The sequence below is a fragment of the Microtus oregoni genome, unplaced genomic scaffold (genome assembly GCF_018167655.1).
Source record: "Microtus oregoni isolate MIOR12 unplaced genomic scaffold, Mior012 000098F_ref0000018, whole genome shotgun sequence".
NCBI classification, from domain to species: Eukaryota; Metazoa; Chordata; class Mammalia; order Rodentia; family Cricetidae; genus Microtus; species Microtus oregoni.
Window position 1 is genome coordinate 2,720,828 of NW_024544711.1, and position 18,343 is coordinate 2,739,170.

At 45.5% G+C, this 18,343-nt stretch overlaps 1 long non-coding RNA gene across 1 annotated transcript in view; it reads left to right on the top strand.

Annotated features, from left to right (window-relative positions):
• The first annotated feature begins 221 nt into the window (after nucleotides 1–221).
• LOC121443015 overlaps nucleotides 222–18,343 on the top strand; it is a 55,543-nt gene continuing 37,421 nt past the window's right edge. The window contains exons 1-2 of the long non-coding RNA XR_005973619.1: nucleotides 222–366; nucleotides 17,927–18,144. This is a non-coding gene — a long non-coding RNA (uncharacterized LOC121443015). The remainder of the gene's footprint in view (nucleotides 367–17,926; nucleotides 18,145–18,343) is intronic.

The window sequence follows — 18,343 nt, forward strand, 5'->3', positions numbered from 1 at the left end:
AGCCCTTGCCGTTTCTCTCAGGCTTCAGCCTCAGCGACGTGAGGCAGGCTGCCCGCAACGAGTTGGAGAGGAACTCTATAGACAGCCTGGGACCAAGGTGCCAAGCGCCAGGCTGTGTACCCTACCGCGTTGCGGGGGGAGGGGGCGGGGCTCGCGCTATGACACCGCCCTCGCTTGGCCCCGCCCCCTCGCTCGTTGCCAAGGAGATCAGGTGACTCGGGGCTTCCAGCGCTTGAGGCGCGGGTGACGTCAGGCGCGCCGCTGCGGCTCAGTGGCTCGCGGCAGGTGCGGTGCTGTTGGCGTAGTCGGGTCCTGTCTTCTTCAACAAGACCGGGTCAGCACCCGGCCGCGGCGTGGAGCAGAGAGGTGAGGGTGGTGGGTTTGGAGCGGGGCGGCCAGCCCAAGGCGGGGAGGCGCGGGCGGCTGCGCGGGCAGAGCTGGCGGGACCCGCGGCGTGGTGGGTTGGGGCGAGCGACTCCTGAGGAGGAGGGGACTCCACGGTGCCACCGCCCGTCGTCTGTGGCGAACTGAGAGTCTCCCGTGGTCTGTGGGGTCCGAGTGAGTCCGCGGGCTGGGAGCGGAGCGGGCTCGCCCCACCCTGTCTCCGGGGACGTCTGCGGGAAGCTGCTGGATTTCTTCGCCTTGGGCTGCGATTTCTGCGGCTCGGCGGGCGACGCGTGCTCGGGTCGAGCTTGTTTGGGAGTGGGGGGACCGGTCGCGGGGGAGTGAGCTGCAAAGGACTAGGGAGACGCGGAGCGGAAGGTGTGGGCGCAGGGAACCCCGGCCGCCTGCTGTGGGCGCCCGATCGGGATCCGGGTGTACACCTGTTGAGATGAAACCGGAGAGGGTCCTGACTGAGGGCAAGGAGAGAGGGGACCTATCTGGGATGGAGAATTTGGAGCATTAAGTTGGGACTTGTTGGGAAAAAAGCTTGAGCGAGCTGAGGCACCGTTTGCAGTGGGGGGGCCATGAAAACTGGGTTAGGGAAGGGAGATCACTGTGATGGGGAGGCACTGAAGTGGTTGGTGTGATTCCCGAATAGTTGACAACACCTGAACTCTGGTGAGGGTTCAGGCAGCCTAAGTGCCGGGAACACTTCAGCACATTTACATTTTATTCTAGAAGGGTCGTACCCAACCGTGTCTTATTTTCTTGTATCCCATTTGACTGGGTAGAGTGACTCGTGAGAGAGATAGGCTTTCTTCGTTTTGCATAGAGTCTGGAATGTTCCCAGCACATCGCCCTTCAGAGACCTCAGCACGTCTTGCAAAAAAATACCCCTATCCCTAGGGTGAAATCCAAACCGAACTGATTGGCAGGCGTTTCAATGTGGGAAGTCACTAAAGGGAATTAGCACCAAACCAAGCTTATGGAATGTTGAGGAAGGTGTAAATTGTGAAACAGCTCACAATTTTTTCCTACTCAACTTCCCTCGGTTTCTGGTCTTCTCAGAGGGAGATTGCTTAACTTTATATGTGGATGGTGCCTGTGTGTCTGGTTTTGGTTCTGATTTTGAGGAGATAGTCTCATGTAGTCCAGGTTGGCTTCTGCCTTCTTATCCTGTTTCTACCTCCCAAGTACTGGGTTTACAGGCACACACCATAAACACCCAGCTTTGTTTAAATATTAATTGGACTATTTTTTCTTGATTTCCCAAGAAACCAGAAAAATGTATTTTGAGTTTATGATTTGGTGATGTATATATATTTTGTGTTTCTGAAATATATCGATGCTGCTAAAGCATCAAATCTTTTGTTTTCTGTAAAGAACTGAAACGATCAAACTTTCCCACCGATTTGTATTGTATTTGTTTCACTCCAGAAAACAAAATTGGACCTCCAGGGATCTTGTATCGTAAAAAGCAGTTTAGGGAATTGGTAAGAACTTAGGAGGTGGCCTCAGCTGATTTACATGTAAATACAAAAACTAGTCCAGCACTCTGGAGAGCCTAACTAGAGTGGTTGAGATGAGGAAAATGAACTTCCAGCCAGCTGTGAAATCAGGCTCCATAAAAGAATCCCTAAGATAGGTGATGTTAAAACAGACACAACTACAAAACAGCAACGTGCCTAAAGGCCTCAGAGGGTTTTTCTTTGGGTTTGCTTTTTAATGGTTTTCCAAATCTGTGTAGCCTTGGCTGTCCTGGAACTTGCTCTGTAAATCAAACTGGCCTAGAATTCACAGAGATTCACCTGCCTCTGCCTGCCAAGTTCTGGGATTAAAGACAAGCACCACACTGCCCAGCTAGGCCGAAGGGGTTCTCAAGAGTCTCTGCAGGAATCTCTTAAGAAAGGTTAGAAATTGCTGGGCAGTGGGAGGCAGAGGCAGGCAGATCTCTCTGAGTTCCCGGGCAGCCTGGTCTACAAAGCGAGTTCAGCATAGCCAGGGCCATACAGAGAAACTGTCTCAACAAACAAAAAAGAATGACTAGAAATTAGATGCTTTAGCACATCAGTTTTTTTTTTCCTGTTAAAAGTTTTCCCAGTTTCTGATCGTATTTCAGATGTCCAGCTAATTCCACCTCCTCTGGAAAGAAACAGGCTTTCCCATCCCCCTTTCCCAGACAAGGTCGCAGGGAGTTGTCAGGACAGATACATAGACTGAGAATTTCTTTGGAAATTTTCCATTTTCTTTCACCCTTGCCACTCCCACGTGTTTTTCTCCTTGGTAGAGAACTTAAGAGTTCATTGTCAGGGGAAAAAAAAATGTTAGTGTGTTTTCCTAAAGACAAGCTGTGATAAACACCAGGGCTGGCCTTCCAGCATTCGAGACCCATGGTTTTCCTTACATGGACCGGGGCCAAGGACTCACTGTTGGAGTCTTGCCAAGCATCACCACGACCCACACGGGGTCTATCTCACCCTCAAAGTGGGAAGAGTTGGCTGCTGTTGTAATTCCAGTATTTAAGAGGCAGAGAAGGGACATTGCGAGCTCCAGGCCGTCAAGGGTTACATACTGAGTTTGAGCCAAATAATCAAAAGAATTGGGCAGAGGTGAGAGGCTTAGCCTGGTATATTTTGAGGCTTTCATCTCTGTCACTTCTGCCACTCCCTACTTGTGGTCGGTGCCCTCTTCACGGAGATACAAGAATTAATGAGAAGCTATATGAAATTCAGATTGCTCCAAAGCAAGACTTTTTTTTTTAATATTCCTGAATGAATGGTGTATTTGAGATGTAGGAATTTTTTTAAAAAGAGGTAAAAGTTACAAATTTTTGCTAACATTCCATTTACACTTAGAGGCCTTTTTGCTGTCTACCCCACCCTACACCTTCTGCCCCTCCCACGTCCCTACTCCTTACCCCATGCCTGGAATCAGTCAATGATCAAGGCCTGGAAGCCTGAGATTAAGCGGGGGACTGGAGAGATGGCTCAGTGGCTAAGAGCGCTGTTGCTCTTCCTTAGGACCTGGGTTCAATTCCCAACACTCACATAGCAGCTCACAACTGTCTCATGCCCTCTTCTGGACTCTGGGCACCAGACAGGCACATGATGCACAGACATACATGCAGGCAAAGCACCCATACACATAAAATAAAAATAAAATGTTTAAAAATGAAGAGGTAAAAGTTGCAAACACTTTTGCTAGCATCCCATTTACACTTAGAGGCCTTTTTGCTGTCCACCCCACCCTGCCCTATAGTTCTATGGACTTAGTTACTAATGATCAAGACCTGGAGGCCTGAGATTAAACACCTGTTTGTATTTCATGTGCAAAAAATAAGCACACTTTTCATTATCTTATACTCTTTCTCTATTACCAGGTGTTGATTCTTTCAAGCACTTGCAGTAAGCCAGTAGCAGCAAACTGAGGCTGGGCAACTTCTTACCCAGAATCCTTTGATGGTAAGATTGTTACTGGAAGTTGTCTCAGCCTGTGAGGAGTTAGTCCTTAAAGCTCTTCCAAGGAAGAAATTGGGAATTCTGCTCACTATATTGATAAAGATCAGAATAGTTATCTTTGAAATTTCCCTATCTTGTTCGGCCACAAGTCTGACCAGAGAGAAATTCAGGTGTTTGCTATTGTTTCAGGAACTCTGTGGAGTTATGACATCAGCCCTCAGACCTCTCACTTTGTTGCCTGAGTAAATCTTTTTTACCTGAGGGAATTTAGACAGAAGAGGCTTCCTGTTTCCTCAAGCTAAGCCAAGTGCTGTGTCCCAGACCTCAGAGCTCCCCACATTTGTCCAAGTCAGCTAATTGGCTTGGCTCTAAAATGGGAGTCAGCAATGAAAAGCAGCAGGATAGAAGCCAGGGCACTAAGAGCCAGCTCTCCAGCCTCACCCGCGAAAGGTTCATGCCACCTTGAGAACTGTAGCCACAGGAAGTTTTAGGGAAGTGTGGAAAAGTGCTACCCTGATCTACCAGGGTTCTACTTTTCAGCGGTACAAAGTCTTACCCATATAACCATTCTCGTTTTTTTCCCAGTATAGTGTTCAATAAATTAACTACAGATTTTCAATGCCCTCTCTCTTTTCAATGCCACCTTTCCTCTCTTCTTTTCTCTCTCTCCACCTTTTTTAAGGCAGGGTCTCCTCTAGCACGGACTGGCCTCAAATTGCTGTATGGCCGAAGCAAGGTTTGAACACCTGATCCTGCTGCTTCTGCTTCCCAGGAGCTGGGATTAGAGGCACGTGACACCCAGTACTTCATTATGTACTTGTTTTCTGGATGATTTTGTACAGCTGTTGGCTAGTGTTAAGTGTTGCAAGCACATTGAAGATAGGCTGAGCTAAGCTATGGTGTTTACTATATTAACCACATTTTTTAAATTTATGATAGTTTCAGCTTATGATGGGTTTGTCTGAATGTAACTCCACCATAAATAGAGGGACAAATGTGTGTAACTGGCAGGGTCCTCACATCTAAAGCAAGGGAGACAAATGGTTTGAGTCTGACCTCTGAGCAGCGGGTAGCTGGCAGATTGACAGCTTTCTGTACTCTTAACTAGATGGTTTAAGGGAGCGTTGGCAGTCGTGGTGGGAGGAAGGTTTGCTTTACCTGATGCCCTCGTTAGGGAGTAAATGCTTGCTTTATTCAGAGATGCCTATCGCTAGTTCCCTGATGACTTATGCTTAAGAATTTTTAGCTAGTCCCAAGAGCATTGCCAGAAATATATCACATTGAAAACTACCTAGACATGCCCAGTGGCAAGAGGGAGGGCAGGATGGTGAACAGTTGAGCTGCAGAAATATCCAGGGAGAGGGAGACCTGGGAATGGCCTAGACTTCTTCCCTGTTTATTTCATCATCAGGACTGTAGGTAGGAGCAGCTGGAGAGGCGTGTGAGCAGCAGACATAGGAACATGCCTGTCTCGTGTCTCCTTTAAGCCTTGTTCTTGCTACTTTCCTGATGTCCCCAGTAGCCTGTGGACTTACTCAGTCTTTCCAGCAAAGGCCACTGTTAAGCTAGTGGTAGATCCCAGTTGCTGCAGCCCTCTGCCTCTGCTGACTCTTGAATTAAGATTCTTGGTGCTCTTCAATGTCTGATGGTGGCTATAAAACTGGTGGGGCGCCAGGCTGTGGTGGCACACACTCGGGAGGCAGAGGCAGGCAGATCTCTGTGAGTTCGAGGCCAACCTGGTCTACAAGAGCTAGTTCCAGGACAGGTTCCAAAACTACAGAGAAACCCTATCTCAAAAAACCAAAGGAAAAACAAACAAACAAAAAACAAAAAAAAAAAAAACCCCGGTGGGGCTAAAGTTTTCAGGTGAAGAAGAGAAACCTCAAGTCTTTCTCACGCTTCATGTTCCATATGTGTGATTTTTGTCCTATCTCCATGCCTTCCTTGCTGTTTTTTAAAACACTTCTCATTTTTAAATTTCGTATATGTATGGGTGTTTTGCCTGCATGTATATTTTTGTGCCACATGCATGCATGATGCCGTGAAGTTCAGAGGAAGGCATTGAATCCCCTGGAACAGGAGCTGCCTTGTGGGTGCTGGGAGTCGAGCCTGGGCCCTTTGGAAGAGCAGCCAGTGCTCTTAGCCACCAAGCCACCTCTCCAGTCCAACTCTTACACTCTCTTTATGGGGGCAGCGGGTTTTGAGACAGGGTTTCTCTGTGTAACCCTAGCTGTCCTAACTGCTCTTTGTAGACCAGGCTGGCCTCCAACTCATAGAGATCCACCTGCTTCTACCTCTTGAGTGTTGGGATTAAAGGCTTGTGCCACCACTGCCCTACTTCCAACTCTTATACCCTTTAATTGGCTTAATTAGTGCAGCTGTCGGTAACCAGCTCTCATTTCATCTTCTTAAAACTTCAAATTTTTATCCCAGAACTCACCTGGTGGGGAAAAAAAGGAGAAAAACTGACGCCCACAAGTTACCCTCTGACTTCCAGATGTGTACCATATTGTACATGTGTGCTGGAGTGCACACACACACACACACACACAATAAATGTAAAGATTTTTTTAACTTGAAATCTTATTTACAAGGGAAACTATCATTGCCTTTAAGTTGAAAAGTACTGTACCTGCTGCCATAAATAGAAGGTGAATATTATAAGCTAAAATAGAGTTGTTTGTATATGTTCTCTAAATCATAGTGCATACATGAGTCACCCATGGTGAGTTTTCCAGGTGGCAGTAGGTGGATGGTAGAGCTGGTTTATGTAGGCGGGCTTTCAGAGAAGTCTCCCTAAACCTTGTCCTAAAACTTGTATGACAGTCTGATACTAAGAAAGCCACAAAATGAAGAACCTAGTTGCTGAGAATAGGTAACTGCGTATGGTAACACACACCTACAGACCTACCATTCAGGAAGCTGAGCTAAAAAGGATTGCAAGCTCCAGGCAAGACTGTCTCCCAGAAAAGACAAGTATAATATAGAAACCTCTGTCTTTGTTTTTTTTTTTTTTTTTTACCGCTGCCATTTTGATGCAGTTTGCCTTAAGGAGGCCTAAGAGGTGGTGACGGTGTGCTCTGTGTTAACTCAGGCCGGAAGCTCAGGCCTGGCTTTGGCTGATGCCATAGTGCGGTGTTGTCCTTTCTGTGCAGGTGTGCCCCGCGAAACTCAGGTTTTCCCCGGTGGCGAGGGCAGTCCTGTTAGTTTCTAGGCTATTTGACTCCTTTGACTCAGCTGCTTTGAGTCCTTCATCTTTTTGCATGTGGAGTGCTCTTTGTAGGTGTCAGCAGTGACGGAACGTTGTCATGTAGCATTTGTTTCTTCTAGTCTTTGTTACCCATGCCGCTCATACCCTAGACCAGAAGAGGTTGGGCCGTGCTGTTGGGGTGGTGTGATCTCTGGGAGCCCCATGTGGTCGGTATCCATGCACTGCAGGTGTGAACTGAAATTTACTATTATCTGTCATGGGTTACCTGCCGTGTTGACAGAGCTGTGGCTCTCTCTGAGGGCTAGAAAAGGAGCTTTCATGGTGGAGCAGAAAGGGCCCTTTGGGTATTCATCAGTAGCTCAGTTAAATTGCCATCACATTAAGCTGTAGGAGCCTTTTACTAAGCCATCAAGACGTCAACTTTTCCACAAAGCCTACTCTAATGCTCTGGGAGGCTGTGGAATCTGCCTTTCAGGGGCTGTGCTGGTGGGGGACCTGACCTGGGAAGTAGCTTTCTCAGGCTCCTTGGGAGGGGTGGCCCTGCCCCTTTCTAATGTGTCCTCTCAACTTGGCAGGGGGCAGGGTTCTTCCTCTCTCCTGCTTTCTATGCACTAACCCCGTTCATTTCCCTAACTCCTCTCTGTGTTAGTAGCTTTCTTCCCCCTCCCTTCCCTTCTGTTCACTGCTGCCCCCTCTTTTGATCCTTTCTCTTGCTGGGCCTCATTTTCTCTGTTTCCACTTTGAGGGTTGCCTTGTTTGAAGTCCCAGAGTTCCGGTGCTGTCCTGTGACTGGCTGTTTTTTGCAGGAGCAGCCAGCCATAGGCTTTTGGCTAACTGCATTGTTGGGCTGCTGACCAGAGCTGAACCGCTTGGCTGAGTGAGGCTCCAAGTAGGGCCTAGTATGAAGCGGGTGTGGATTTGCCTGCTGTTCTTAGACTGTCAGGCCAGGGGCTGTGCTGCGCCCCCAGAGACTCCTTCTGGAAGCTCAAAGCAAAAGGGAGTCCCGCATTCAGACAACCTGTGGTTCTTGCCTGAGGACCAAACACAATGAAGGCTGAAACAGCCTGGTGGCCTGGAAACCTGCTAGGTGCTTACAGTTATGGGTGCTGCCTTGGAGCCAGGTGTTCCCGCATGGTCAGTGGAACAAATTCTATTTTCCTTGTACTTGGAAGTATCTAGAAACAGCCTTTTCTTCTCAATAAATTAAGACATAAGTTAATTTTTTCCCTAAAATCCATGTGACTTTTAGTCAGGGATAATCAGTAGGCATTGTGAACCTTTATTGCTAAATATGCCATATGGGCTAGGCATATTTAATCCCGAGTGCTGGGATTAAAGGTGTGTGCCTGGCAGAACCTAATTTTTTATTTATTTACTTTTGATTGATTGGTTAAGAGAAGATCTTATTGCTTATTGCTGGCTGGTCAGAATCTACTATGTAGACCAGGCTAGCTGGCCTCAAACTCAGAGATCTGCTCACCTCTGCCTTCCAAATGCTGGGATTTTAATGCCTGACTTAAAACTTTATTTTTAAATCCAAATAGCTAAGTGAATGCGCTATATTGCAAATTTCTGCTTTGCTTTGTTGCTGTTATTTAATCACATCGGTCATGTAATTCTGTCTCATTGTTTTGAAGGCTCTCAGTGGTATTCTATAGTTTGGGAGTACTTGGGTTTATTTTACCTTCTCATAATGATGGACTTTTAGAATACTATGTACCCTGTGTACGTGTTATGTTGCTGTTATGAATATATAAAAATGTGTATATATAAAATTTTAAATTTTTAGCATACTGCTGTAGTATGTTATCTGTAAGATGAACCCCCTAAAAGTAGGTCTGCCAGTTCAATAGATAAAATGTTCGTTTATTTATTTGGGATATAATTTTACATATGACCCGGGCACAGTGAGAAACAGTTGTAATCCAGTACTTGGGAGGCTGAGACAGGAGGAACTCAATTACGACCAGCCTGGGCAACATAGGGAGATGTCAGGAAGGAAGGAATGTTAGGAGAGCAGGCGTCCTTCAGTAAACACTGCTTCTGAGTGGAGTTGCATCTGAGTTCACTTTCCTCAACTAGCTGCCCATCCACTGTTGCGGCCTGACTTTCCCACTGAGGGCTCTTCTGCTTGTACCTCATCTTCAGGGACTTTGTAGAGCCCTGAGGTGTGGCTCCGGGACCTTCTAACTTGAGTTTGTCTAATCTGAGTAGCTGGACCACTTAATGAGACCTTTGCAATTAGAAATCTCGCAGATTTTCCTTCCTGGAAATAATAGACTAATAGAGAAGTTGCTAAAGCCTAAGCTAGTGTTAGAACTCTTCTCTGCTGCCAGCTCTGGTCCTGATGCTAAAGCCTAAGCTAGTGTTAGAACTCTTCTCTGCTGTCCGGCTCGGGTCCTGATGCTCAATAGAGGTGAATAAAGTTCTAAGATTCTTTTTTTTTTTTTTTTTTTTTTCGAGACAGGGTTTCTCATCTTCTTAGCCAAAGATGTCCTGGAACTCACTCTATAGATCAGGTTGGCCTCGAACTCACAGAGATCCACCTGCCTCTGCCTCCTGAGTGCTGGGATTAAAGGCGTGCACCACCACGCCTGGCCCTAAGATTCTTTCTGAAAACAGTAAAGGGTAATTATAAAAAGGGAGGCATATAAAAGAGCATCCTAAGTCTGTCCTTAGCACAGCAGTGTCCTTAGCACAGTGGTGTCCTTAGCACAGCGGTGCTCACCTTCAGCCTCATTCTGTACAACAGGCTCTTGCCATAGTGATCCCCGTCCAGCTCTGAAATGTACTTCGTTTTTTCTTTGGTATTTCCCAGATTGTTGCCTCTGACTAATGTGTGAAGTTGGAGTAGTTCTCAGTAGGATCATCACTTCTGCTTAGAAACTGACTTGTCTACTCTTGCACGCTGTGCTCTTCGTGTCCCCTCTTAGAGGTTGATCTGTGATTGCTGCTGCTGCTGCTGCTGTCTCTGTAGTCAGAACAGGAACTGAGTCTTGTCCACACTGTCTCAGTAGTGCGGGAACCTCTAGTGGAGTTACAGCTGATGTTCCGGAAGTTTTCATGGGCTGAATAAATGGCAGATGTGAGTTAGCATACCCAAGTTACAGTGACGTAGACTATTTTAGTGAAAGCTGTAAGTCAGGGAGATAGATGGCTGCGCAAAATCAATCATTCTAGAGCTTTTTTTTTTTTCAAAGCTCAACAATCCTACACATAAAATTATGGTGTAGATCCAAAAAAAAGTTGAAGGGCCTAGAATATAAAACAATCTGTTTACAAATATCCTGTTAAAAGGGCAGCTGAAAGACATGGAGGCCTTTAGGTTAAGATCATGTCTTCGTGTCTTTTCAACTTTAAAGATAATTATACAAGTTGCCGGAAGGATTCTTAGACTAGAAGTATCCTGACTTCAGGCTTCAATAAGATCAAAGGTGGGAAAGTGTGAATGTCACACACACAAAATCTTATTTATCCCTGTGTTTTCACCCAGCCAAATCTTCCTAGTTACCACAAAAAGTCACAGCTACAAAAGCCAAAGCAGAGAGACAGCAGTGGACAGACACAGGATAATAGTTAATAAGGGGAAGATTGGAAATAGGAAGGAAAATTGACTCATCAGAAGAGGCCAAGTCTTAAGAGGCAAAATGGTCATTAAAAAGAGCAAGCAGCATAAATATCTCAGAAAGCATGAAGAAAACGTGATTTCCTCAGCTTACTAACAGTGGCTGCCACATGAAGTATAATTTTTAAAAATCACCTGTGATTTCAGCATCTAAGTCAACAATGGTAGATTTTTTTCCTTATAGCTATGTATTTATCTGTTTGCTTTACAATGTAGAATATGAAAACTTGACTGTTCAACTCGGTGGATTTGTATGTTTTTATGAGAACATGACTCAGCTCAAGATCAGATCATTTCTGTCTGTCTTGAGTGTTCTGAAGTCTTGGTGGCTCTTGCTCCTCAGATGAATGAACATCAGTGGTGATGCTTGAACAACATCTGGCTGACAGTGCTCACTTGTCTCTGAGAGTCACCGGGTTGCCACAGTGATGGTTCTTTGATTTATTATTTCTGGGTGGCCGTTGTTTGCCCTGTATAAACGTACCATAGTTTATACTGCTGTGCCACAGATTGTTTCCAGTGTGGAGCAATTATAATTCACAGCTACTCTGGGGTATGTGTCTTGTGATGGCCTTCGAGCTTCTTCCCTTCAGCATATAGGAACATGCTGAACACATGGGCCACCAGCTGCACTGCATACACCAAAAAGTGGTCCCTTTAAACTGCTTAGTGGTGATACAGCAGGAGTTGTAGTTTGTTAAAAGATTCTGTAGCTTGCACAGCAAGTAAATCACCAATGACATAGCTCCACGGAATCCTCAGAATGAATACTGTAGTTAAAGCAGGACTCTGTAGCCATTCCGATTCCTCAGAAGCATCCCTATAGTTAAGGGAGGCATAACTGGTTATCAGGGAAGAGAATTGCTGAGTCAGAAGAGAAACTGAACATATGACATGCTTTTTCCTAAAAGTGTGATGCTCTAGCTTTTATTTATAGTTCTGTGATGTGTTGAGTTATTTTTGTATATAAAGCTAGGAATCACCCCTCCCCCCACAGCCATTAATCTAGATTATTTTATTGGGAACACAGTCTTTTCCTTTCTGAATTGCAGAGGTGCCTTTCTGTTAAATTAAGTCACTGTACTGTGAATTTGTGTTAGGACTTGACATTCTATTAATTTTTTTTGAAGTTTAATTTAGGGGATAGCAAGATGGCACAGCAGTTACAGGCACCTACCACCAAGCCTGATGACCCAAGTTCAATCCCTGGGACCCACATGGTAAAAGGAGAGAACCAACTCCCACAAGTCATCCTCTCGTCTTCACATAAGTGTCATGGTACACTCATGCTCACAACACACACACACACACACACACACACACACACACACACATAAACAAACATACTGTGTGTTGCACATTGTTATAAGAGGGTTTTTTTTTTTTTTTTTCCGAGACAGGGTTTCTCTGTGGTTTTGGAGCCTGTCCTGGAACTAGCTCTTGTAGACCAGGCTGGTCTCGAACTCACAGAGATCCGCCTGCCTCTGCTGGGATTAAAGGCGTGCGCCACCACCGCCCGGCTATAAACAAACATAATAAAATTGGATAATTACAATAAAAATTGAATTGAATTTGGTGTATGAGAGAGAGAGAGAGGAGAGAGAGAGAGAGGAGAGAGAAAGGGAGAGATGTGGCGTTCCTCAGGTTTGCATGGCACCTTGTTTACAATTGTGCTCTCTCCAGCCCAGGATTATTCTGTTGTATTACATTGATCTTTTTGTTAGTTTTTATTTTAGCAAAATGTGGAATTGTGCAGACTACATAGCTTTCAAGTTTTTTCTTCATATGTGTGTGTGTGCATGTACATAGGTAGGCCAGAGGTTGATGTCTTTTTCTAGTCTTCTTTGTTTATTTCATGTTATTTTTTTGAGACAGGGTTTCTCTGTGTAAGCCCTTGCTGTCTTAGAACTCACTTTGTAGACCAAACTGGCCTCGAATTTACAAAGATCCGCCTGCCTCTGCCTCCTGAGTGCTGGGATTAAAGGTGTGAGCCACCACTGCCCAGTTTTACTTTTAACTTTGACAGTTTTGTGTATACACACACACACACACACACACATATTGAGTAGAGTTTTTTTTTTCCACATCCTGTTAGCCTGTCTCAAAGTCTCCTCTTGTCCATTTTCATCTTATTTTTTAGACAGAGTTTCTCTCAACCTGGAACTCGTCATTTTGGCTAGACTAGCAGGCCAGGAAACTCCAGGGATCCCTTTGCTCTTCCCCAGCACTGGGATTATACATCAATGGCTGCTATGCTCCGCTTTTTATGTGGCTTCTCGGATTGAACTCAGGTCTTTATGTATTCCTGGTAAACTCTTTGCCAGCTGAGACATCTCTCCAACTCTTAAACTCTGCCGCACAGAATTCAGTTGTATTTCGAGAGCATAGAGCTAAGGGTGTAGTTTAATGGTTGAGTGCTTGCCTAGCATGTGTGAGGCTCTGGGTTGAATCTTCAGCACTGGACCCCTACGTATACACACAGAAATGAAAACAGAGCCCACTAATAGATAAACTAATGAGATGGATGTACCGGAGTATCTTTTTTCTTCTATAGGTGTGTGGATTATGATTTCTTTTCCCTGCTTTATGTAGTACCCATGTGGAGGTCAGAGGACAATTTGTGAAAGACAGTGCTTTTTTCCCAAGGATTGAACTTGGGTCATCAGGCCCGGAAGAAAGCTCTTTCACCTGCCAAGCCATTCTGCCGACCCCTTTTTGGTCTTTTTGTTTGTTTTTGTTTTGCTTTTGGTTTTCAAGACAGGGTTTCTCTGTGCAGCTTTGGAGCCTGTCCTGGTACTCACTCTGTAGACCAGGCTGGCCTCGAACTCACTGAGGCTTGCCTGCTTCTGCCTCCCACATGCTGGACTAAAGGCAGCACCACCACCACCTGGCCCTTTCTGGTTTTTATGTTGAAGGCCTCACCCTCCAGTGTCTGATAATCTTTGTCCATTCATTAATATATAAAGCAGTAAATAGAAGTTCTCTGTGCATGGCCTTACCATAGTTGACTGGAGAAGTCATTTCTTTGTTGTCCTCTTCTGTATTGGTGTTGGATTTGTTTTGTTTTTGAAACAAGGTTTTTCTGTGTAGCCCTGTTCTTGAACTCACTCTGTAGACCAGACTGGCCATGAACTTAGAGATTTGCCTGTCTCTGCCTCCTGAGTGCTGGGATTAAAGACGTGTGTCACTACTGCCTGGCTGGTATCTAATTTTTTACCACTGTTCAGTTTTTCTTTTTTTTCTTTTTTCTTTTTTTTTTTGGTTTTTCGAGACAGGGTTTCTCTGTGGTTTTGGAGCCTGTCCTGGAACTAGCTCTTGTAGACCAGGCTGGTCTCGAACTCACAGAGATCCGCCTGCCTCTGCCTCCCGAGTGCTGGGATTAAAGGCGTGCGCCACCACCGCCCGGCTTGTTCAGTTTTTCTGAAGGAAATGTATTCACCATACTGCCCATAGGGGCAGTGCCGGCAGCTACCAGGTAGACTGTAACAATGGCATTTTTCAAAACTATCATATTTTTATTTCTTGGCCTTGATGAGTCCTTACAGTGTCTCTGTGAACCACTTTCCCAAACAGCTATTGCCCATCTCATCATACTGCAGAATGACGGTGATCTTGAGGCTGTGTTGTGTGCGTCCTGAATGAGATGGGGAGAACAGTGGATAGTCTAGTCCATTCCCGGATCCTGCTGTGGCACCCTTTCAGCTCTTCCCTTTGAAGCTCCAGTTTGTCTTTAATACTTCATACTGTGTACATTCGTCTTTAGTAATGCTCTACTTTCAGCAAAGCTCATGTTTTACCAAATTTATGAGGGAAACCAGTCAAGTAACAAAGTCCAGTGTCTCAGATTCAAAATTAGTACTTTGCTAATGAATGAAGCATGGTTTGTAATTCATGTGTCTGTGTTAGGGGATCTTGGTCAGGTCAGTTTGTTTCTTTAGTGGCTGGACAATAATAGGTTTGCCCTAAGTGAAGTCCTGCTTTTCAAATCCTAGCTCTAGACCCTTGATTCCAGTTTAGATTCTCTCTCTCTGGCTTTGGCTGTTCTTTCATTGTGAGTGGGTTTTTATTGTTTGTTCGTGTTTGCTTAGAAGAAACTGAACATAGAACTATCTCTGTCCCTGTAAGATGGCTGCCTGGGGAACGCAGGCTCATGCGGGAGGGAGTCATGGTTGTCGGAGCCGTATGGCTTTCTGTGCGTGTCTCCAAGAACAGATGATTTTGTTTCCTCTTTAGACTTGTTGTTGCTTGAACAAAGGGAGAAAGGCATACACTAAAAGGAGCCGTGATTGAGGGGCAAGGGCACATTCATTTGGAATAGTGTTTTGATGGTCTCAGGGAGAGAAGCGCACAGGACAGCGAGGAGTGAAAACAGACAAATGGGTTGAGAGTAGTCAGGAAGTGTGGCGGCAGCAGGCTCCGAGTGTGACAGTTCTGCACGCTTCGTTGTTTCTTCTACACTGCCCATTGTTCTCAGAATCATGTCTTTGGGGAAGGATAGCCTTTGGCTTTGCCTGGGATGAAAATGGTAATTACAGCGTAGGCTTGCTGGATGGATCAGCTTAAAACACAGTTTTAATGGAGTTAGGTCATATATAATGAATTTCAGGCAGAGTAGTTGCATTGACTATGTTCTACTTCGATGACTTAAATAATGGGAACCAGGCAGTGGTGGCACACATCTTTAATCCCAGCACTCTGGAGGCAGAGGTAAGCAGATCTCTGTGAGTTTAAGGCCAGCCTGGTCTACAGAGTGAGTTCCAGGAAAGCCAAGGTTACATGGAGAAACCCTATCTCGAAAAACCAAAATAACTAGCTAGCTAGCTAGCTAACTAATTAGCTAACTAGCTAACTAACTAAATAATAAAGGCATGGGCATATGAGAGTTAATGAGATTGATTTCTAGGTTAATTGGCCTTCCTGATAGGAGAGAAGAAACAAACTGCACAAGCGCTCAGTGTTCCCTATGTCTACGTTCGGGCAATGCTTGTCAGAGTAGTCACTGTGGGCAAAGGCTTCCTAGCATAGGATGGGATGTCGTGTTGGCATATAACAGAGGTCAGAGAATGGGAAAAATCATCGACGGTTTTCACTGTTTGTTCTTGAGGGATGTGTGTGCGCGTGCATTCGTGTGTGCACATACAAACACACTTGCCATGATGCGTGTGTGGAGGACATTCTCTGTTGTTTGTGGCTGTGTACAACAGGATTACAGACATTTATGTGCTGCTGAGCCTGACTTTATGTGGGTTCTGGAGAGTACAACTCTGGTCTCACACTTGAGTAAAGCAGCAAGTCCTTCACTCGCCGCCGAACCATCCCCGCAGCCCCACTAGTTGTTTTTTGAGTCCCTATCAGACCCTGAAAAAGTAAGACTTTAAAGTGGGAGGCATAATGCAGATGATTCCCTTATAACACTGATTCCAAACAAACACTGATTTATAATTTCCTTCAAGGGCCTCTCCCTCTCCCTGTCCTTCCTCCGCTAGGTTTATGCCTTTACTCTAGCAGTCATTTTGTCTTCCAACCCTTTGCCAAGAGAAGAATTTGAGCCACACTGATATCTACTCCCCACTATAGCCCACTTCCTAGTGTGTGTTTACACATCGTCGCTTGTTACTTAATGAGGTAATCACTGGTTCCCAGGACTAGAAACCCTATACAGACAGCGTAGGGAGGCTGGACTTTAGTCTTTAATTTATAATCTGTTGTACAGTCGTCTGGAACTCCACCTTCTTTTGATCTGCTTGTGTGAAATGCCCACTGTGTCTTAAGGCTGACACAATTGCTGATTGGCTGGCAGTTATTTTGCCAGTCATAGTTTTCATAGACTTTGTGTGTCTGTATTAGTGGCCAGGGGAGCTTGGATAAACATGCTAGAGCTTTCTACTGACTGAACCACTGCAGACTGGTCACCAGTCCCAGTGACCAGGAAATGACTTTTATCATCCGCTCAGTTCCGGGTTCCTTGAATCATTTGTGATGAAAACGGGAGATGCCGACCATGATTGGCTTGGCCGTGGAGGCTCCCTCCTGGAGCTGGGACAAGATGAGCTTTTCTTGAAGCGCATGAGCTATAGGAAGAACTGATGGCATCTAACTGGGAATCTGGTAACTATTTGGAAGGAAGAATATGGACGTTAAATAGATAACCAGAAAAATATGTTACTTTAATCCAGAACCCCTAGGGAACCTTCATAGCTCTGGCCTTCAGGAAATCACTTAATATTGATTCCATATTCTGGAGAAGAATTAATAATGAGATGACTAAGTTGTGATTATTTGACTCTTTCCTACTATTTAATTGGGGTTAGAAGATACTCAAATAGGTGAAAAGTTAAATATTAGTCTAGGAGATGCTTAACAGTCAGGCAGTCCGGTATCGCAGATCTCATGCCATTTTGTGACTCATGTGGAGTATGGCCTGTTCCCCAGTTATGATTTGTTTGCTTTTAATCTGGAAGTCTCTGTGCCAGGCACTGTGGAGATTGTAGCGATGATGGAAGCAATATGTTGGCCCTCAGAGCTTCAAGTCCAGTCAAGAGAATATTTAATAGGCTCGGGGGCTAGGAAGTGTAGCCTCCCTCATAGAAACAAACCACTGTGGGCAGGAACTTGTGAACTGGTGAGTCTTTCAGAGAATCCCGAGAGTGTGGAAGCCTGGGGGAAACTTTTTCTTGGTGTACTCCATGGGCAGCTCACTGCTTAGAGCAGTGGGTCTGGAAAGAACCATATTATCCCAGAACCCAAAGCAGGGATGTGTCTGGTCACTGCTGGCAGTGCCAGCTCTTAGTACTACTGTAGCCTAACCTTGTTTATTGGAGGGTTTTCTAGTGGAGCAGCATCTACTATTCTGGTTGTGGTGCTGTTAGATTTTCTACTCTCTTAAAGCTGTCCACCACATTCATGGACATTTCAGGGAATTTAAAAACAAAAGATCTGGTTATCATCCAACACATTTATTTAAGAGACCACAGGTACTAGGCAGGTACATGGTGGTGACCCCAAACTGACTTGATTGATCCATTGTCACAGCTGACTGTAGAACAGAAAGGAAGACAAAGGGGAAACATGCAGCCATGTAAGAGAATAGCCTTGTGGTTCTGGTGAGAATGAACCCAGATGGACACGGCCAGAGGTGTTCCAGTCTTTGAGACACCTTTAAGGCATTTGGTAAATGATCTCATCAGCTGGAAAATGTTTCCTAATGATTTTCATATGCAAATAATTTTTATTTCCTTTGTCTCTTAGGTGCATTGCTAGGTTCCTGATGAATCCAGAGAACCCTCCACCATATCCGGGCCCTGGCCCAACGGCCCCATACCCACCTTATCCACAACAGCCGATGGGGCCTATGGGAGCCCCACCTCCTCAGGGGTACCCCTACCCACCTCCTCAGGGATACCCCTATCAAGGATATCCGCAGTACGGCTGGCAGGGTGGACCTCAGGAGCCTCCCAAGACCACAGGTGGGTGTCTGTGACTGTGGGAATGTGCGTGTCTTCAGTGCCACACCACCAGAGAGTGCTGGCAAAGAAGAAACTCTGACCTTTGTGGTTTCTGATTGATGTTTGGTGCTGACGCACAGAGTGAGAAACTTGAGGCCCCCAGTCAGTTCTACCTTTCTCCTTTGTGCCCCTTGGACCCTCTGTGTGGATGACTTCTGGG